The sequence below is a fragment of the Rattus norvegicus genome, chromosome 1, assembly GCF_036323735.1.
Source record: "Rattus norvegicus strain BN/NHsdMcwi chromosome 1, GRCr8, whole genome shotgun sequence".
Taxonomy (NCBI): domain Eukaryota; kingdom Metazoa; phylum Chordata; class Mammalia; order Rodentia; family Muridae; genus Rattus; species Rattus norvegicus.
Window position 1 is genome coordinate 124110802 of NC_086019.1, and position 22606 is coordinate 124133407.

The window sequence follows — 22606 nt, forward strand, 5'->3', positions numbered from 1 at the left end:
GGAAAGATATTGCCCCATCTATGTAATCTGTCTGGTTATAGGAATATGTTACTTTTTAATGGTCTGATAAAGTGACTCCATAGTCCCTGACTCAAACATTACAGATCATTTCCAAAGGTATAGTTGAACTTCAAAGTCCTGATTTAATGTCCCATTACTTGTAATAGTCCTTGCTTATGCCATAAAAGATGAAAGCTGAATAGAAGATTGACCAATACCGACTATATTCATATGGCTAAAACTTATTATGCTTCATGTTACTAGACAAAAAAGCAACATCCAGATTAGCATGTATAAACTCTCCAATTTGAAATTATGACCTTTCTTCAAGATATATTGGTGCCAGAGTGTCACAAATACTATGGGAGTAATCAACTATATTTTCCTTGGATTTATTACCCACCCCATGTGACAGAATCTATAACTCACACTGCTCTAGTTACCAAGAATCTGAGACTAGAAAGTCACATGACAGGAAAGAAAAAAAGCTACTATCATTTTGGTAAGGAATACATAATTAAATGACTTCCAATAAAAATACTGCTATATTCATGTCAGTGAATTATTCAACACTTTTCCATGATTTTTTTTTCTTCACTAGATGGAAAATAATGGAGAAATATTCAATGGGCTGTATATAGACACAGAAAAACTTTGGAACACTGGGCCTGACATTTCTTCATCAATCCAGTTCTGTCAATTTTCATGAGTCATTGTGAAAAAAATTGCCAGAAAGCATGTAAAGAGTTTGAGGTGTTGTATGCCTCCAAAAACACTGTATTTTCCTCATCCAACATTAACGGTATAACACACAAGCTGAGCTGTTTAGACTAAAACCAGACAAAAATACTAGCACTGAGAAGAGAAAGCAACAAATATTCACTTGAGATTTATTTATTTATTTATTTATTTATTTATTTATTTATTTATTTTTAAATTTAATAATCTTTTTTTACACTTCAGATTTTATCTGCCTCCTGTTCCACCCTATGACTGTTCCACATCCCACAACTACCCGTCTCCACCCCCCCACCCTAACCCCACAACCCACAACCCCCAGTCCCCACCCCACCAAACCTCCCCACTCCCTGGGGCCTGTGGTCTCTTGAGGGTTAGGTGCCTCTTCTGGGTCTGTACCCAGATCTAGGAGTCCTCTGTTCTATATGTGTGCGGGCATCATATTAGCTCATGTATGCTGCCTGATTGGTAGTCCAATGTCTGGGAGCTCTCAGAGAACTAGGTTAACTGAGACTGCTGGTCCTTCTTCAGGGTTGCCCTCCTCCTCAGCTTCTTCCAGCTTTTTCCTAATTCAACCAGAGGGGTCATTATCTTCTGTTCATTAGTTGGGTGTAAATCTCTGCATCTGACTTTTTGGCTGCTTGTTGGATATTTCGGAGGGCAGTCTTGATAGATCCTTTTTGGGAGCACTCCATGGCCTCAGTAATATTGTCAGACCTTGGGGCCTCCCCTTGAGCTGGATACCATTTTGGGCCTTTTGCTGGACCTCCTTTTCCTCAGGCTCTTTTCCACTTTTTGTCCTTGTAGTTCTTTCACACACAAACAATGACGGGTCAGAATTCTGACTGTGAGATGGCAATCCTACCTCTCATTTGATACCTGGTCTTTCTGCTGGAGGTGGATGCTACAAATTTCTTCTCCCATTATAGAAAGTTTCATCTCAGGACCCTCCCTTTGAGTTCTGAGTGTCTCTCACCTCCTAGGAGGGTCCCCCCACCTCCTACCTCCCAAGAACTCAAGAAGTTAGACTGCAGTGAGTCAAATAATCCTATTATAAATGCGGTACAGAGCTAAACAAAGGTTTCTCTATTGAGAAATACCAAATGGATGAGAAGCACCGAAACATAAGTTTAACATTCTTAGTCAGCAGGCAAATTCAAATCAAAGCAACTCTAAGATTCTGCCTCACAGCAGTCAGAATGGCTAAGATAAAAACTCAGGTGACAGCAGATGCTGCTGATGAGGTGGATAAATAACATTTTTTTTCATTTTTGGTGGGATTGCAAATTGGTACAACTACTGTGGAAATAAGTCTGGTGGTTCCACAGAAAATTGGGCATAGCTGGGTCCTGAGGATCCAGCTATAGCACTTCGGGGAATACACACAAATATGCTCCAAGATATAAGAACGACACATGCTCCACTAAGTTCATAACACCATTATTTATAATTGGCCCAATCTAGAAAGCATCCAGATGTCCTTCAACAGATAAGTGGATACAGAAAGTGTGGTTCATTTACACAATGGAGTACTACTCAGCTATTAAAAACAATGACTACATGAAATTCATAGGAAAATGGATGGAACTAGAAAATATCAACCTAAGTGAGATAACCCAAACACAAAAATCACACATGGTATGCACTCACTGATAAGTGGATATTTGCCCAAAAGCTCAGAATACCCAAGAAACAATTCAGAGACTATATGAAGGTCAAGAAGATGTAAGACCAAAATGTGGATGCTTCCATCCTTCTGAGAAGAAGGAACAAAATGCTCATGGGAGGGAATACCTGGAAAAAGAGTGGATCAGGAAGTAAAGAAAAGATCATCCAGAGATTCCCCACCTGGGATCTATCCCATATTCAGTCACTAATCCAGTTACTATTGCTGATGCCAAAAAGTACTTTCTGGTATGAGCCTGATATTGATGTCCCCTGAGAGGCTCTGCCAGAGACTTACTGATATAGATGAGGATGCTTGCAACTAACCATCAGACAGAGCACTGGTACTGTAATAGAGGAGTTAGAGAAAGGACTTAAGGAGCTGCAGAAGTTGCAAACCCATAAGAAGAACAAAAATATCAACCAACCAGATCTCCCCATAGCTCCCAGGGACTAAGTCACCAACCAATGAATACACATGGAGGGTCCCATTTTTCCAACCTTCATGTGTAGCAGAGGATAGCATTGTCCGGCATCAATAGGAGAAGAAGCCCTTGGCTCATTTCCTCAGCATAGGGCAATGCCAGAGTGTTGTGACGAGAGTGCATGGATGGGAATGAGAGCATCTTCATAGAAGCAGGTGGAGGGGAAATGGGAGAGGGGGCAAAAGAGCATTTGAAATGTAAGTACATAAAATATGGAAAAAACATAAAAAATGTTCCCATTAAATTCAGTCTGGAGAAAGGAGAAGTCATGTGTTTGGCTGTCTTTCATACAATGAGTGTGCATATGTGACACAACAGCAGCTGTAGTACCAAAACTTCAAAAATAGAATGAGAGAAAATTCCTGAAAACTGCAATGGTGCAGCCCCATAGTCATTGTAAAGTTAACACTCCTAAAGAATCTGTCCTTTATGAATCCCTGAAATATTGTGAGAAAGAAATATGTAATTATACAAATGCACAGTTAACCAATTAGTGTGGCTTTACTAAAGTTAATTTTCTCTAATACACTGATCTTCTAAGCTATATTTCATATACATCAATTAGGTAATCTTTAGATCTTATGAAAAATAACAGACACTTTCACAGTATAGTATTAAACTTACTTACAATTTATATTTCTTACATTTTAATGCACTCCATAATTTTATGCTATGTGCATGAGTTCTTTGGAAACATGTACATCTTTATGTTCTATGTTTATGCCTGGTGCTCAAGAAGGCCTTATGAAGGCATCAGAACTTTGCTGAGCATCTAACTTGTACTAGGCTCTAGGCATGTGCTGGGGACACTCTCAGAAGTGTCCCAACATCATTGCAAAGGCACGGGACTAAGCACCTGTTTAAGTGTTCATGATCAACGTCAGAAAACAAGTGTGTCTGAGAATGCAGTATAGAGAATTCTTGAATCCCAATCATCATTCTTGGAAGTGTAAAATAAACCAGGTGATCCAGGAAATGGCATTGAGATTCCTCAAAAATGGAATTACCAGGTGATCCGCTGAGCCCAGTTTTGGAAATGGATGAAAGATATTTGAAAACAGATCCTAGAAGAGACATTTGGGCACCCAAGAAAATGCTAGTGTTTTTTGCAATATTTCAGATTTGGAGCATCCTGCATGCTCACTGGCGGACAGAAGAGTAAGAAGGTGAGCTTCACCAGTGTCCATGTTTCTCACTGCGTCCCTGAACTGTCTCCCTTCAGAACACATCTTAAACTGGTTTCAACCAGAAGCCATTCTTTACAGGAGAGGTTATTCTGTTATCCATATTTTTATTCGAGGCATTTATTCAAAGAATACTTAAAAAGTCCCTGCCTTCCTTTCAGACATCGCTCAGATGTAGGACTACTGCTTATCAAATTTAAAGTGAAAAACAGATTTTTATTTAATTTAAAAACTGTGGTGCACCGATGTGCTTGTAAGTCATAATAAAAATTGATTCTGAGAAAAATAAAAGGGAAAAAAGAGAAGGCATCAGATAAATGATGCTAATAATACACAGTAGTTTGCTTAAAGTATGATGTACATATAAAGCACATCCTCTTGGACAGCAACACATGTTCTCAACAGCTGATCAATGTCTCCATGCATCACTTTCATTTCTAGAAAGATATAGTATAATTATAGTTAACTATAGTAATACTTTTGATAGTACTTAATGATTAATGCATACAATTATCAGGTTATGTATGGTAATTTTATTCCCATCAGTTTCACCTCTGTAAAAGGTTTTCCTAAACTACTGTCCATAAATTTAGCACAATGTCATTGTGAATGTATAATGATGTAGAAGCAAAGTATTTCTCTAAAAATGATTTCCTTATATGGTATCAATATGAGAGGAAGCCTTTAGACAAATGGAAGCTCAATGCCTCAGTAGGGGAATGTTCAGGGCTGTGAGTCAGGAGTCAGTGGGTAAGTGGGTGAAGCAACCTCAGAAAAGTTGGGGGTAAGAGGACAGTTTGGGGGTTTGCAGAGAGGAAAATTGGAAGGAAGGTACTATTTTGAAATGTAAATAAAGAAATTAAGTAACCAATAATAAAGAATAGTACATAATATTTAGGAATATAATTTCTAAGCTATAACAGATCCCCTGCCAATTTCAATAAGGATAGTATCTCTCTATGGGTCTGATGAAAGTATTTTAAGCAAGGATGTGTTGAAGTAATTAAATGTAGTTACACAATAATTACTATTTGTACAATTTATCATTACTATTGACAGAAAATATTTTGTCATTAGTGGAATAAAATTTTTCTGTGGTATCCAATTTCAAATGAAAAACTAAGTATCTTCAGCTATTAGCTTGTCAAATAACATTTTTTAAATTTTTTATTAGATATACTTTTTACTTACATTTCAAACGTTATTGCCCTTCCCTGTTTTCGGTCCATAAGCCCCCATTCCCTCCCCTCCCCCTCCCCCATACAGGTATTCCCCCTACACATCCCCCTTATCCCTCCCCAATATTCCCCTTCACTGGGGGTCCAACGTTGGCAGGACGAAGGGCTTCTCCTTCCCCTGTTGCCCCAACAAGGCTATTCTCTGCTACATATGCTCTTGGAGCCCTGGGTCAGTCCATGTATAGTTTTTTCATAGTGGTTTAGTCTCTGGAAGCTCTGGTTGGTTGGCATTGTTGCTTTTATGGGGTTGCAAGCTCCTTCACCTCTTTAAATACTCCCTCTAATTTCCCCCAAGGGGGTTCTATTCTCACCTGGGTGGTTTGCAGCTAGCATTTTTTAAAAATATGAAATAAAATTGACCTATTCCTTATGAAGTTATTGTTACGATAAAATAATTATTAGGGAATCACAATAAAAATGTGAATGTCATAAGGAATTCTTGCCATTTTGTATTAAATGAATATCCATTTTAATATGAATTTTAACTGTGTTAAAATAAGGATAGTGGAGTCACTCCTGACTATTTACAGGTCTCTATCTCCTGCAACATTTACAAAGGCACTCATACAGCTATTCAGATTATTCAATAATTGTCCCAAATAAGCACTATAAAATGAAACAATTGAGTTTTTCTCCTAATCACACCCATCCATGAAGTAATATACACAAAACCATCATTTTCTTAGTTATAGTGTGATCTCTTAAACTTTTCTCTTCCTTCAAGCACATGTCTACAAAGAAGTGCTATAAGACCTCATCAATTTGGTGCTTAGCTACTGCACACACATTCTTTTCCTATTTTTTCCTCTCTGCCCTGGCTTGTGTTCTGAAAAATAGACATTAAATTCTTCTTACAATCTAGATTCCATCATCAACAAAAATCAATGCTTGTTCTAAAGGCAAATACCTGAAGGGAGGAACAAAAGCAGAGTCCATAACAACCACTTCTTCAATACTAGCATCGCCCACACAAGATTAGCCAACCCACACCAATCATAAATCCAGAAATCCACCAGTCATTTCTACAGGACAATCAGATAAAAACAACCCACTAAATAAGTCACTATCCTGTTCACTCCATTTTATATAAAATTGATAAAACCTAAGAAGCATGCCCAATCATTGCTGTAATCCTTCCTCTCTTCCATCTCTCACTTTCAATTACCCTCTCCCCCATAACTCTGATATTTCTATAAACACACACACACACACACACACACACACACACACACACACACACACACACATCTCCACTCTTTTATAATCAGGTAAAGAGTATTCTTTGTCAACTCTTCTATCATGACCTTATTCCATAGATCTATCATCGTTGTTTCACATGTGACTTCAATGTATCTTACTAATAAAGTATTTAAAATACTGCTTCCTTGATGAGTTGTTATTTCCCTGCCTATATTACCAACACTCTGATTCTGTGTTCCACTTTCTCTGTGCTCTCTTTAACAATTAAATTTGATGAAAACAAAAAAATGGATGATCATGAGAAAAGATCCACAATATTTAACAAGATAAATACATAGACACCATTTCAAATTCCAACAATGTATTATGACATCTACTAAGGCAAAGAAGAATTCTTCTAAATAAACACAAGCAAATTCCTTAAAGAACTATGAGATCTGGGTTTGATTGCTTGAAGAGACAATGATAGATAAATGTTAAAGTGTAAAATATATTTAGAGGACACATTTAATAGAGAAAAAATTCAACACAGTCATTAAATAGGAAAATAAAAAGGGATCTCCTGAAAGGTACACCACAGGGAATCTTAGTAAAATCTTTAAAATTGTGACATTTTCTGCCACAAAAACAAAAGCAATGTATTCATAAAACATAGAGTTATTTAACATTTCTTTTGATTTTAATTTAATGTAAGTAGCAGAACTACAAAGAACGTGGTAGCAGATTTTCCTGTTACTTGATTTTGTGTATTTAATAGACGTAATAATATTCACAATTTCATAAATATTTGAAAGTTGTACCACCTGATGGCTTCCTCTTTGAGATTCACATTTGGAAGCCTTACAGAGAAAAGAAGGCTTCAAGGAAAATTTTGAGACAAATAATTTGATAGCAAGTCATTAGTGGGAGATTCTTTTTGATATATCTTCCATCTGCATTCAAACAGCAGATATCAATTTAATGTATATATAAAACACACCTGAAGTTCATATTCTCACTCTCCCTTTCACAGCAAATGAGTACTTTTAGTACAACTATGTGTACATAGATATGGGACTCTCTTCGAACATGTATAGCCACTAAGGGCAAGCATTGCTGATAAAATTTGTTCCTGTTCCTTCATCAATTAAAATGAGCACTTGCTGAGAATTTTGTTGGTTTGATATAGTACAAAAATTGTGGGTGCAATTTTAGTTGATGGGATTCATTTGTGCAGCTGTACTTAAATATCCATCAAATACTGTTTCAACTCAGTTGGATTTTACCACTGGCTAACTTAAAATATTGTTTCTTTCAGGAATGGAACTTTCCAAAGCTTCTAGTTCACTGGTCACTAAAAATCCATAAATCTTTATGTTCATCAACCCTCCATCATTTCCTAACATTGCATCCTAGTACCTATATGTCTGGCTTTTGCTATGTACTTTATACAAATAAATCCCAGATTCTTTTATTTCTAAGTGAAAATGTTCCTGACTGAGCGTTTACCTGTCTTTGCTAATATTGCTTTATCATATGAGGCTTCTATATACATGGAAGAATTCAGAATTTATTCATTTTCACTTAGAAACAGATTCAATACAAATGTTGACACATTTAATTATATTACCAAACATACACCTCTTCCTGTGTTTGTTCTTGCACAGATTACAATATGAATTGACACACACGTTTTGTTTGGCTGTCTTTGTCAGTTCTAACAAAATATTTTTATAAATGTCAATTTGATTTCCATGATAGTCTTAAGATACAGGATGAATCTCATTTGTTTTTAAATATTTGTTTCTGAGTGATCTTGGCTTCATGTATTGATTTCCTCATTCCTGGTTTTCTCAGTTTTACCAATTTCATCTTTACTCTTATCTAGACTCAGCCACCCAACAGAGCCTTCTCTGGTGAATCCCAAACATATTAATGGCACGTGTGAAACAGTTCATAATGGACTAATTTCCCTTGTACTATTTCAGCTTGTACAGCATTTGTCTCAAGCTGAGTACTGTGGTCATATTGCTCATTTTAACAATTTCTGTAGATTTTTGACTGTTTCTTTCTTCTCCCATGTCCTGCATCCAAAGCAAAAAGTCTGTAAAAGATTCTCTATTGGTTAAAACATTTCTGAGTTTCCAGCAAATACAATGTTTACTTTTCATTTATTACAGTTATCTTTGGAATCTGACCAAAATTAAGAATAGAATCTACATGGTGGCTTCACTGATTCTCTATGTCTCTGTTGCTCTGTCTGTCTTTTCTTCTGTCTTTTCCTCTTTCTGTCTGTCTCTGTCTCTCTCTGTGTTTCTGTCTCTGTCTCTCTATTTCTATCCCTATCTTTCTCTTCATTGTCTTCTTTGCTGGTATGAAACACCTACCTAGAGTTCCATGATTTGGGTACCAATTTGTATTCTTCATTATTAGTTTCATCTGGTTTTCCTTTATTTTTGTCTACCATAAGGTTAAAAAATAAATTAATAAATACCCCAAATCTCCATTTCCCACATTTTATCCAATTTACCCACTTATGCCAGAGGCCAATATGAAAGATCTCAGCATAGTTTTAGTTTCTCATGCAATTTCCAACTTAAAACAGCAGTCTCTCCCAGGACTGTCATCTTAACCAATGACAAATCTCTTAGTTCAGAGAATATAAACCACATGTCCCTTCTCTAAAGTGTGACTCTCTTAGAAAATTGAAATTATCTACACTTCAGGAAGGAATATGGCTACATACAACATGGAAAAAGACTGCCATCCCGTGATTTTCTATGGAGAAATATCATATATCCTGGCTTGGTGGCTTCAAAGTATCAACATCTGTCATTATCCATCATATTAACAATGCCCCTGCACTATTCCCCCCCCAAAAAAAATACAGGGAAAATGCAAATGGTTTTATTAAAACCCTATGCCCTAATTCAACATTGTTTTAGTTGTCCAACTCCACATCTGACAGACAGCTTTTAACATCAGGTTTTATTCAGATGACTATAGTCCCTCAAATTTATTTTTTTAAGACTTCTTCATCCATGGTTTTGAAAGATCTCTGTTCGAATTAATAAATCTCAGTGTCAATCGTGGCAAAAATATGGATGTGGGCATTACTGACATGAGTGCTCAAAGGCCCACTCTGAGCAAGGGACCTGACAACACCATGGCTAATATAGTTGGAATCCACATTAGGTTTCCACTTCTGGGAGAAGTAAAGAGGAAAAGGATTGTGGTTCCTGGAACTATGTGACTTGTTTTTCTATGGCTCTATGGAGATTTCTCCTCAATAATTGTTCAGTGGTTTCTTCCCAAACTCATGCTATGCTTTATCAACCTCCCAATCACCCCAAGTGTTGCTAAAAGCCATTACCTTACTGAGTAAAGTAAATAATGTTGAAACTTCATTTAAGTCACTATTAGCAAACTAACAGATGGTTCCACCAAAATTTTCTTGGAGGAGTAAATGACAATTCCAGGTTTGCAAACCATAAGTGATCAGCTATTTACTACACAATGGGAGCTCAATCAAAAACGTTTCACTGGAATGTCTCAGCAGAAATAGTGGCTTTCTAATATCTGCATATATGGAGCCATCCTCTGCTATTCTACACACACACACACACACACGCACACACGCACACACACACACACATTCATACATATACACATATACATATACATCATACATCATATTCATATATAACACCTCTCAGAGTACATGTTAATTTAAAATAGAATTGCATATAGCAGGTTGGAGGGAGAGGCTGGATACTCAGGTAAGGTCATCTTGGCTCTACTTGCTCTACTCTTTCGGAAGAAAAACAATAATAAGAACCAAGATATACTAAGATATTTACAAGTTGCTCAAACTACAGATCTCATGATATAAGTTGAATTCTTTAGAGAGGGTCATTTTCAGATATTCCTTTAAAATAAAATTCAAAGACATAGCTGAGAGTTAATGCTGTTCTTCATGCACTAGTTTGAATTTAGTGCTCATCACATTTTTATCTTATCCCCAGGTGAGCAAGTTGGAGGTCTTTATGGAAGACAACAGCTAATATTTCAAACTTCACACCTGTATCCTAGCCTGAGCTGTGGTACTAGACAAGGGAAACTATTTACATGCAGCTCAGTGGTTTCTTCAAATTTAAATAGCAAGGTATCACAGAAATGATGTGCATTTGGGTGACTGCAATTTGTCCACAAGTTCCCAGGTTTCAAAGCAAATTCGAATTAACACCTGCACCCCCTACTATCCTTTACTACACCTACCTTTACACATGAGTATAGAAAAGAAATTGGGGAAGAACCTCGAAGACATAGGTGCAGGTAAATTTTTCCTGAAGAGAACAATAGTAGTTTATTTTCTAAGATCAAAAATCACCAAATGGAACCTCATAAAATTGCAAAGGTTCTTTAAGGCAAAGGACAGTCTCAAAGGACAAAACATCAACCAATGGATTAGGAAAAGGACTTTATCAATCCTACATCCAATAGAGAGCTAATATCTAATATATACAAAGAAATCAAGTAGTTGGATTCCAGAGAGTCAATTAATCCTGTTAAAAATGCAGTACAGAGCAAAACAAAGAATTCTGAGCTGAGGCATATTTAATGGCTGAGAATTTCCTAAAGAAACGTTGAACATCCTTAGTCATCAGGAAAATGTAAATCAAAACAACCCTAATATTCCACCTCACATCAGTCAGAAAGGCTAAGATAAAAAACTCTGGTGATGGAAATCAGTCTGGAGGTTCCTCAGAAAATTGGACATTGAACTGCCTGAGGATCCAGCCATACCTCTCTTGGGCATATACCCAAAAGATGCCTCAACATATAAAAGAGACACGTGCTCCACTATGTTCATCGCAGCCTTATTTATAATAGCCAGAAACTGGAAAGAACCCAGATGCCCTTCAACAGAGGAATGGATACAGAAAATGTGGTACATCTACACAATGGAATATTACTCAGCCATCAAAAACAACGAGTTTATGAAATTCGTAGGCAAATGGTTGGAACTGGAAAATATCATCCTGAGTGAGCTAACCCACTCACAGAAAGACATACATGGTATGCACTCATTGATAAGTGGCTATTAGCCCAAATGCTTGAATTACCCTAGATCCCTAGAACAAAGGAAACTCAAGACGGATGATCAAAATGTGAATGCTTCACTCCTTCTTTAAATGAGGAAAAAGAATACCCTTGGCAGGGAAGGGAGAGGCAAAGATTAAAACAGAGACTGAAGGAACACCCATTCAGAGCCTGCCCCACAGGTGGCCCATACATATACAGCCACCCCATTAGACAAGATGGATGAAGCAAAGAAGTGCAGACCGACAGGAGCCGGATGTAGATCGCTCCTGAGAGACACAGCCAGAATACAGCAAATACAGAGGCGAATGCCAGCAGCAAACCACTGAACTGAGAATAGGTCCCCCGTTGAAGGAATCAGAGAAAGAACTGGAAGAGCTTGAAGGTGCTCGAGACCCCAAAAGTACAACAATGTCAAGCAACCAGAGCTTCCAGGGACTAAGCCACTACCTAAAGACTATACATGGACTGACCCTGGACTCTGTCCCCATAGGTAGCAATGAATATCCTAGTAAGAGCACCAGTGGAAGGGGAAGCCCTGGGTCCTGCTAAGACTGAACCCCCAGTGAACTAGACTATGCGGGGAGGGTGGCAATGGGGGGAGGTTTGGGAGGGGAATACCCACAAGGAAGGGGAGGGGAGAGGGTGATGTCTGTCCGGAAACCGGGAAAGGGAATAACACTTGAAATGTATATAAGAAATACTCAAGATAATAAAAAAAAAAAAACTCTGGTGAAAGCAGATGCTGGTGAGAATGTGGAGAAATAGGCACACTCCTCCATTTTTGGTGGGATTGCAAGCTGGTACAACCACTATGGAAATCAGTTTGGATGTTCCTCAGAAAATTGGACATAGGACTACCAAAAGACCCAGATATACCACTCCTGGGCATGTACCCAAAACATTCTCCAAGATATAACAAGGACACATGCTCCACTACGTTCACAGCACCTTATTACTAATAGCCAGAAGCTAGAAACAACCAAGATGTCCTTCAACAGAAGAATGGATAAAGAAATTGTTGCACATTTACACAATGGAGTACTACTCAGCTATTAAGAACTATATGAAATTCTTAGGTAAATGGATAAAATTAGAAAATATAACCCTAAATGAGGTAATGCAAAAGAACACATATGGTATGAACACACTGATAAGTAAATATTAGCCCAAGCGCTCAGTGTACCCATGATACAATTCACAGAGCACATAAAGCTCAAGAAGAAGGAAGGCCAAAGTGTGGATGCTTCAGTCCTTCTTAGAAGAGGGAACAGAATACTCACAGAAGGAAATACACAGACAAATTGTGGAGCAGAGCCTGAAGGAATGGCCATTGTTAGACTGCCCCACATGGGGATCAATCCCATATAAAGTTACCAAAGCCAGAAACTATTGGGGATGCCAAGAAGGGCATACAGCCAGGAGCCAGATTCAGCTTTTTCCTGAGAGGCTTTGCTGGAGCCTTACAAATACAGAGGCAGATTCTTGTGGCCAACAATTGGTCTGAGAACGATTTCTACAAAGGAGGAGTTAAAGTAATGAAGAAGCTGAAGGAGTCTACAACCCCACAGGAATAACAACAATACCAACCAAGCGGACACCTAAGATCTCCAAGAGACTGAACCACCAACCAAGGAGTACACATGGAGGGACCCATGGGTCAAGCCACATATGTAGCAAAGAACGGGCCTGTGGGGCATCAATGGGAGGAGATGCACTTGGTTCTGTGAAGGATCATTTCCTCAATTTAGGGTGAATGCACTGAATTGTGAATGTGGGAACATCCTCATAGAAGCAGCAGGTAGGGGGTTATAGAGGGATTGAAAGGGGATAACATTTGAAATATATATACATAAAATATCCAATAAAATTAAAGTTAAAAAAAAACAATGAGTATTCAAGGTTGAGTCAAATGATGGACATGAAGCATTCACAGAGAGGGGTTGGGGCACTTCAACAAGGAGAGATATAGTCGGGGTGGTAGGTGTTCTAATTCTGAGGGAAATTGGTGATTCTCCCAAAGATCATTAGAATTAAAGGAGCCATAGCATGGTTATATTGGCAAGAATTCTTATCACCATTGGTATAACAGTGAATTCTAACTACTGGAGAAGCTATGCCTGTAGAGACCACACTAGGGGTATGTTAAAAGATGTTATCTATGTTAGAAATGCAGTGATAATTACAGGTGACTAGCAAAACTATGTACCCATTGCCCTTAAAAATGAAAATTAAGAATTAAAGAGCAGAAATTCCCCAGGTGTTTACCAGAGCAGTACATATTTAGAGTCACAGCATTTAACATCTTCTTATTTTCCTGACCATGTATGACCACATGGTTATTCCTAGTGCATCCCTCTATTATATGAAAGGGATCCTCTGAAAATGCTTCCTTTCATACAATTCTATTAATCATAAATAAATAATTGACAAAGTTGTCTTGCCGGTAGATCATCTAACATTAAAAAAAGCATGGAGTAAGTGTTTCTTTGGAGAGGACATTTGCTTTTCTTTCAAATTCATATTCTGTAAGGAAGAATATAAGCAATGTCTCGAAAGTCACCTCATTTACCTCAGTTTTCAATAGAAGCCTTACTGGGGCATGTCTAGCTACTTTTTTGTTGTGGCAAATTGAAAATAAAAACAAAAGTGGAAAATTTGGTGCAAGATCGCTCCCAAAGCAAAGCAGGAAATCTTTACATTTTATAAAAAAGATATAGTTGTTGGAGTTATTAGAAAGCAGACAAATAATAAGACCCAGAGAGTCCCTAACTTTTGCATTTCCCACTGCATAAGACTGATGTTTCTTTTCCTCTGGTTGTTAATATGATTGGTTTGTATAGCACTTTCCCCTAGACTACTCCAGATAACATGAATTTACTAGTTATAGTCATCTCAGAGCTACAGGCAAAAGGCTGGGCAAATTGAAAATCTCCTATAGAAAAAGTACATTCATTTTTTTCCTATGGACAGACTCTTGTTGTACTGTGTAGAGAACATGAATCTTAATGTATCCAGTAACTTTTCTACAATGAAACACCATCCTTCTGCCTTAAAGCTTTTCTTTCTTGTGATTTCATTCTCCCAGATCAGCATGGGGAACTATTATCTATTATCCTTCCCAAGGACAGCCAAGTTCTTCTCCCACATGAAACTGAAGTAGGAAGATTGCAATAGCAAATGAATTGTAAGTGCATCTATACAGCTGTTATCTGCCAGACAGTCCAACCCCTCAGATCCCGGTTTGATTACCATTTCCTACCTTGGATGTCATATTTTTTTATCCCTGATGAAGCTGACAGAAAATTAAAACCCAGATCTTCATCTACACATCAGCACTGTGGTGAAAAGATTTGAGGCAGCATATTCATGTTTATCTTTCTGAGGTCTCTATGGGAGAAAAATGATTAACTTGTACCAGTATCTGTTATTGTTCCAGAAAAGTCAAATCACCATGCCCACAACAAATGCCATCTACAGAACCTTCCCTTCTTACACACTGAAGTTATTTTCTACACTTTCTCTATAATTGCGGGCACTGCTGAATTTGTATTCAAAATACTCTTCATAATATTTATAGTCAATATGTCAGAAAACCTTAGGCATACTTCAGCCCAAGAGTTGTCTGAATCTAGACATCTCAGGAATAATTTCTCCATCTAGCGGGCAGGTAAAACAAGTTCAGGGAAACAACTCCTCTCTTGGTTCTGCCACTATTTCCTCTTGTCTGCTAACCAGAGAATTAGAATGTAAAGAAAGAAGTTATCTATTATTTAATCAAAGATACACAAGTTGTAAAATTATTTCTTATAATGCCTTAATTATTAATGCAATTGCCCCACACCTCTCTTTCATTGTCATTTTGAGTTACAGACCAAATTTCTAGGATGAGTCCTGAACATCAAGGTTGAAAGTTGAAGAACATGAAATCAGGTGTTCCGTATAAGACCCAGTCACCAAAGTTTCCTCCTTTGCTCAACCTTGTTGTTCAAAATATGATTGAACAACACTTTAGCCCAACTTACTCCTCCTCACTTCGTGGTCTCATCCTTTAAAACGTGCTGAACAATTTCTTTTTAGAGTCAGAGTTCTCCCAAATCCATTCAGTGACTCTGATATATCAATAAAGACCTGAGTACAATAAAAATTTGTCAAATGCTTAAATATTTACTAATATAAACTTTCAAAGACACTCTCACCTACCAAATCTATGCTCTTGTTCCCAACTCGTCAGAATTGCTGCCTAATTCAAATCAAGATCTTGCTTTGCTGGACTCTTTCTAACTGCTCGGGTGGTTTGGTTTTATGAAGCTCAACATTGGTGCTTTGTATGGGAATGAATCACCCAAGAATTTGAATTCCAATGCTAACTTAGCAGGACCCAAGACTGTTTTTCAGTCATCTTGACTTCTGTAGACAGACTTGTATTCTGTTCATTGATTGTTGTGTTAAAAAAGAAGAACCTGGATACAGTATTGCTCCTGGGATCAGAGTTGTGCTGAGATGCTCCAGGGGACAATGATTTCCACTTGGAGGAACTTCTATTTGTATTTCTGAGCAAGCTAAACTGTTCCTTTCTGTCATTTTGTGTCTATAGTTTCCTTTAGTTTGAATATTGCTTTGTGTTTCATATTCAGAAAACTGGCCAAAATTAACCTAGAGGCCAGTTGACCCTTACTTTAATCTTAACCCATCTCAAGGATTTTTAGAATCAAAAACAAAACAAGGAAACAAACAAATAAACAAAAACAGCTAAATCAAGACTACAAGAACTGGTAATCTGGTGCTGCTCTTTGAGCCCTGCACACACAGCTAGGAGCTGAGCACTGCTGGAAAAGCCTACCTCCTACCTGAACCAGGCTGACAGCAGTCCTGAGGCTGCCTGATCTGTACAAGTGCTCTTAAAGGGGGCAGCAGGTTCTCAGCTTTCACTAGTAAGTAAGCTGGTGACTAGTACAGCTACAGAACTGCCATGCCCATGAGAAATAAATTCAGTAGGTAGCAAGAGTTTCCTCTCTTGAAATTATGGATCGAGGAAGTAAGGAAAATATTCTTTCCCTGAAATGTATATATTAAAATGCGGCCACTACATATTAACTTTTGACTGATCTTAAATGTATATATTTACTACATTCTGTACATCTTTGTTATCAATTATTGGCTTATAAATTATAGGGGCTGACTAAAAATTTGTATCGTCTGTTATAAAAAGTTAGCTTAAAATAAGTAACTCAGGATGGGACCCATTGTAGACAAAACACGACATGAGGTTTTAGAAATAGTTTAAAATTGGAAAAAAGTTTTTATGTAATACCTGCCCTGTCTTAAAAGTCAGACTAGAATTTAAAAGTCATTTATTTAATGAGGTATCAAAGCTGTACCTCCATGTATTTCCATACAAAACGTTTCTTCCTGACAGCCAATCATTGTAATATAAAAATAACCTAATTATTATTGATTATAGAAACACTAACTTTTTATAATGTTGAAATTGTATTTTGGCTTCCGAAAGAACGTAATTGGGCTCTGTGTCTGCACTCTTCAAAACTGTGTTTTATTTTGATATTACAAAGAAAAATTGAAAGATTTAAACATCTTCAAAGAAAGTTTTGGTAGTATAGGCTCCTGAATTCCTTTTCCATCCTAGGAACAGCTTGGAGGCTACAGCCTTTGAACTATCCCCGAGCGAATCCCCGCAGAAGTAGAGGAATTTCAACACTTCTGCCTTGTGTTTATTGTTTGTTTCCTTTGTACTCATCCCTATGGATTCCCTTCCCTCAACCATCAAGGCATCCTAGATAGAGGACTGAAAACAGTTCTGGTTCTACATGGTCTCAATGTCAAAGTCCATGACCTGGAATTCGAGAATAGGCTGCTATTTTAGCCTCCTGGATTTCCCTGGAGTACATATAGGACCCTGACCTCTGGATGGGTGCTCTCTCCCTTACCTGCAAGCAAGAGGTCTGGGATCACCTGTCCCTGGTTCTTTGTCCTCCCTGTAGTCATTGCCAGTCTTTGGCATTCTTCCCAAGAGGCTGTGGTGCCCCCCCCCCCATAACAATCACTAGGATCACAGGATCAGACTAATATTCACCTTTCCACTACTAACAAAATTCAGCCTTACCTGGCAAACAGAATGATCTCAGTGATTAGGAGGAGGGGCCTCTGTGCCAGCCCTCTAGGCCTCCAGCCTTCCAGCCATCAGGCTACAAACTGTCTTATAGCCCTGTTGTGTCAGGTTCCTCACTCACAATTCCTTCTACTCATATCCCCATTTTACCCCTGGTGTGATTTAGGGGGAACTTTCCTTCCGGTGGTCACTCCTATTGAGGTCACACCTATTATGCCAATTCTTCATGCCGGATTGCCTCTCCCAGGAACCTCCTTTTCTTCAGGTATATCATGAGATTACCCTGTCAATCTTGGCCCTGATGGAGTGACTAGAACCTGAATTCCCACTCCTATGGCAGACTTGTCATTAGTCAGAAAAGGTGCCAATGATTCTGACCCAGACTCAACATAACTTGAACAGGTACTGAAGCAATGTGCCATGTACCTGCAGACATGTTATATAGGTATAATCTTCAGAAGGTGGTGTTAAAACCACCCATGTTTCTTAATTGGAAGTCTGAATATTGTGACTTTGCTGAGAATCAGGCTAGAATTAACCAGCAGTCTTGGGAGTCCTTCAGAGTCTTCTGGCCTGTGTGACTGAGGCAGAGAAAAGGATGGTCAGTGATGTCCCCAGAGACATGATCATCAAGCAGCTTGAATGGCAGGGCCTTAACATTGCTACTGGAAATGCTATGGCAGACTGAAGCAATGATGTTATCCATATAAAGGTTGTTCACCCTCATGATTTGGACCCTGGTGCAGGCCCCATTACAGTACTGACTGCTTTCATTGCTGCTTTGGTCATGGAGTGTGTACAGAAGAGAAACCTTCCTCCTGAAAGGCCACCTGATTGCACCTGTTGAGGTTGTGGCAAGCCTTGTCAACTCAGACAGTATTGTTCTTCAACTAGGTCCAAGACCAGTTGTCTCAGGTGTAAAAAAGATTTCCAATGGGCTAAGGATTGCTGTTCTCAAAAGCAGGAAGACAATGTAAATTTCAAAGGGGACACTCTTTAGCCCTGCCAGTAAGAGGGAACCCTTCTTGTCCAGGAGTATTTGGACCTTGCCTGTGTTTGCTCATTTCAAAATGATGAGTATACATTTAGATTGTTAAAAGATTGCTTCACACAGGGGCAGATGTCACAATAATAACATAAAATGATTCATTGAGGTTACCACATTGGAGATTGCAGCCTGTTCCCTCCATTACAGGAGTGGGAGCCCAACAAGGCACAAGAGTGACTACGACCCTGTTTCTTGGCAGGACTTAGATTGCAAATAGGGGTCTTTTACACCTGTTATGGCTGATATTCCCTGCAACATCTGGGCAAGAGATATTCTAGAAGACATGAGTGATGTCCTTACTACAAATACTTGGCTTTTTTGAAGACATAATACAACATGACCAAGTGGATCAAAAATTGTGGATCAACCCCAATTATAATGGCCACTGCCCACCCAGTGCCAATCGACATCAAGGTACCTGACCCTGTAAAATTGTCCTGGCTATCTGAAACTGATATCTGGGTGGACCAGTGGCCAATTATTTTGCTGGCTGCAGTTAATTTCCAGCACTACCTTGTTGTTTTTTCTTGCAATGTGAATTTCAGTTTGCCCTTTGTGGATGTAGTCACTACAAAATGGTGATTAAAAGGCAAGCATCCCACAGAGGAAACTTTCTGCTTTACCATCAATTTCTCAACCATTGGCTCTTGTATTTAACTGTATAATGTAACCATGGGGAACTTTCATGGTAAGCTAACCTATAGCATCATGTTAGGTATGAAACTTCACATTTCCCCGTATTGATTACAAATACCAAAAGTTTCCCCAAGCACATTATGTTCACCTCACTGTGCAAGGATTCCTCAAATGCCTATTTTTTGTGTGACTTCCTATCTTTTTGGAGCACTGCCAAGCTGCACTAGGTGTAAGATTTACCAGGGACTACCTGATACTGTCATCTAACCTCAAAAATTTCATGTGAATGTTTACCTCACATGATCCTTCCAATATTATTCCCTTTGTTAACAGGGATTCTATTCAATTCTGACATGAGTCCATTATAACTATTGGTATTTATGTGACCCCTCTAACAGTCTTGATTTATGCCCCCTTGCTCTCCTAAAATGTGGCCATCTTGTTAATGGGATATATTTCCATATAAAGTGATTGTCTTAAGCATAAAATGGACAACCCTTGTGAATGTGACTCCTGGCAGCCAGGTTGGCTGAAAAATCACAGTAGTCTGTGTCTGACCTCCCTTTTTTATTTATGGTCATTATTATCAGATCAGTCTTAACTGTTTTAATGAAAACTTCTCCTGACAACTTGCTGGATGTGGTATTCAACAATGGACCAGCCATCACTGCAGGCACTGCATGGTTGACACCAGATATTATTGCATTGACTCAGACGGACATTATGGCAGAGAATGTCAATGTCATAATCTCTAAGTCATCTGAAGCACTACAGGCACAGGAGGTAATAGATCATCAACTTTATGAAGCCATTCACATTTTATAACAGATTGACTTAATGACAGCAGAGTTGGCATTGTTACTAACATTTCTATATTGACCTGTGATTCCAGGTCTCACTAAATATTCCTAACCATTTTCCAGGTACATAATGTTACTGAAGCTCAACCACATGTGGTTCAATATATTTAAGGCACCTAGTCAAACAAACCCCTTAGCTACTATGTGCTGCTAAAGAAGAACATAGCCAAACTAATCATGTTCTCTTTGCTTTTCCTAGATGTCATATTCTTGAGAAAAGTGTAGGACAATTTTAAGAGGGTGTTTGTCCCCTCATGAATAGCCATTTATGCTATGATGGGAAGAATTGTCCTACTGATAATTATTTTAAGTACCTCACACATCATATTTCCAGGCAATACTCCACAAATAAGATGACCCTCCAGTTGCTGATGGTTCTTGAAAATCCTGAAAGCCCTGAAAATCCTGATTGTGCAACCCCTAAGGAAGTGAGCAAAGCCTGGATGTCTGAGATGGGTGAGACCACCATAGGCTCTTTCTCATCTCTCCCTTGTGTTACATGCCTCGGTAGTGATGTCACTTTGAGGGCTGATATTCAATGATGGGTAAGATCCTGGAAGACAGGAAAATTAGAGACAGTCACAGTCTAGTATACTGGGAACACTCCAACGTGGAGACAACAATGTGGAGGAAATGGCACCCTGGCTTGCACTAGGCTGTCAAAGTCTAAAAACAAATGTGTGGAAATGTAGAAGAAATGGAAGTGGCTGCCTCTCCATAAATGTTGTAGCACAGAGCAAAGAGACAAAGGCAACCCCTGCAGAAGGACCTACTTGGAGACTGCCAGAAAGACTAAGGATTGCTGATGCAGATCATCCAGGTTGTTGGGAATTATGCTTAGAAGAGAAGCTTGCATTGACCAATAAAATGCAGGTGCACTTTATAAAGAGCACCCTTCTGTGACTAATTAAATGAGCTTGTAGCAGTATTCATATAAGGCTGCTGGGATGTTCCAATCCATTCCAGGATCTGTGCCATTGATTCTGTGTCTCCTCATCTCCAACTCACAAGAGCAATTAGCATCAGGCAGCAGAGGTGCAAGACAGTGATATAAGTTATAAGAAAAATGAGAAATGATTCATATTAATACCGCTTTCTATGATATCATTATACTAAGATTTCCAAAGATCAGAATGTTACCATTGATCAATGGCATTCTGATAACATTGTAGAGTACTGGGTGCTTATTTTCTAGTCACAAGCTCAAGTTTTTAAACCCCCTTGAGTTGTCTTCTGAATATAAACTTAACAGTGCTTCTCATCAGGCTTTTAAACCATAGCTATAGCTTTTTCTAGGTCACAAAGGCATGAATCTATACTTGATGTCTGACAGATATCTGTTCACTATTTTTAAATAGAGATGTAAATACAATCATAATACTAATATACCTCCTTTTGTAAACTAATATTTGCACATGGTTTAGGAAATCATAAGACTTGATCTACCTGTCACACATCAAAGAGACTTTAGATACACTTGTCTGTTCCTGAAAATGGGATTGTCCATTTGGTCTTGGTATTCCTCACCTTTCCCAATTGCTGGAAAATTTTAACTTCTGTCCATAATCCATATTTGTCTCAGTATCTTCTTGACTGACAATCACTGAAAGCTCTTAAGCACTGGAATTGCTAAAAGCTGATTTAAACTATTACAAAATATGTGATTGCTTCTGATAAATTCCCCATCAATAGCCTTTGATTACACTTTCAGTCATCCAGAGCCCTAATAGTAATGTCCTAAAGTCAGTTGGAAGTAGTTAAAGATGAGAATACAGCAAACATTTTCTTACCTAATAGGCTGAAATACTAAGTCAAAAGGAAATGCTCTACCATAAGAGGAAAATGGCTACCTATAATGCGAATTCACATACCAAAAAACAAGTTTTGTTTTTCCTGGTTAAGATTTATGGCACTTCCATGATAAACATTTTTTATGTTTTGGTCAATATCACATTAATGCTGCAAGTTTATTTAAGGGCCAGGAGAATTACCATCAAAGATTTGATTCAGGTACATGAAGATTGTGTATAGGGTGTGTAAAAAGACAGTGGTCTCCCAGCATCTCTATCATGCTGGAAATAAGTATAGAGTAGCAACTCATATGTCTAGTCTTTCTTGTTTGTTAACCAGTATTTCACAAAAGAAGGTAAAAGAAAATGTTACTTAATACCTAAACTGAGGTACACAATTGTAAAAGTATTAGCTATAATGCCTTAATTAACACCAGGCACTTGGCCCATTCCTATGTTCCTGCTTTATATTGATTGAGTAACAGGCCAAATATCCAGTATAAGATCTGATCACCAAAGCTCTGGGTGGAAGACCTTGAAATCAAGTGGC

General features: G+C 38.2%; 1 long non-coding RNA gene across 4 annotated transcripts in view; it reads right to left on the reverse strand.

Annotated features, from left to right (window-relative positions):
* Window positions 1–22606, reverse strand: part of LOC102555866 (uncharacterized) — a 104096-nt gene that overhangs the window by 10594 nt on the left and 70896 nt on the right. For 3 of the 4 annotated variants that reach the window (XR_010060327.1, XR_010060324.1, XR_010060322.1), the window contains 2 exons: window positions 18149–18303; window positions 14855–14982 (listed from right to left, as the gene is read on the reverse strand). This is a non-coding gene — a long non-coding RNA (uncharacterized LOC102555866). Of the gene's footprint in view, window positions 1–14854; window positions 14983–15617; window positions 18123–18148; window positions 18304–22606 lie in introns of those variants that run through there. The other variant, XR_010060328.1, reaches the window with a different exon arrangement.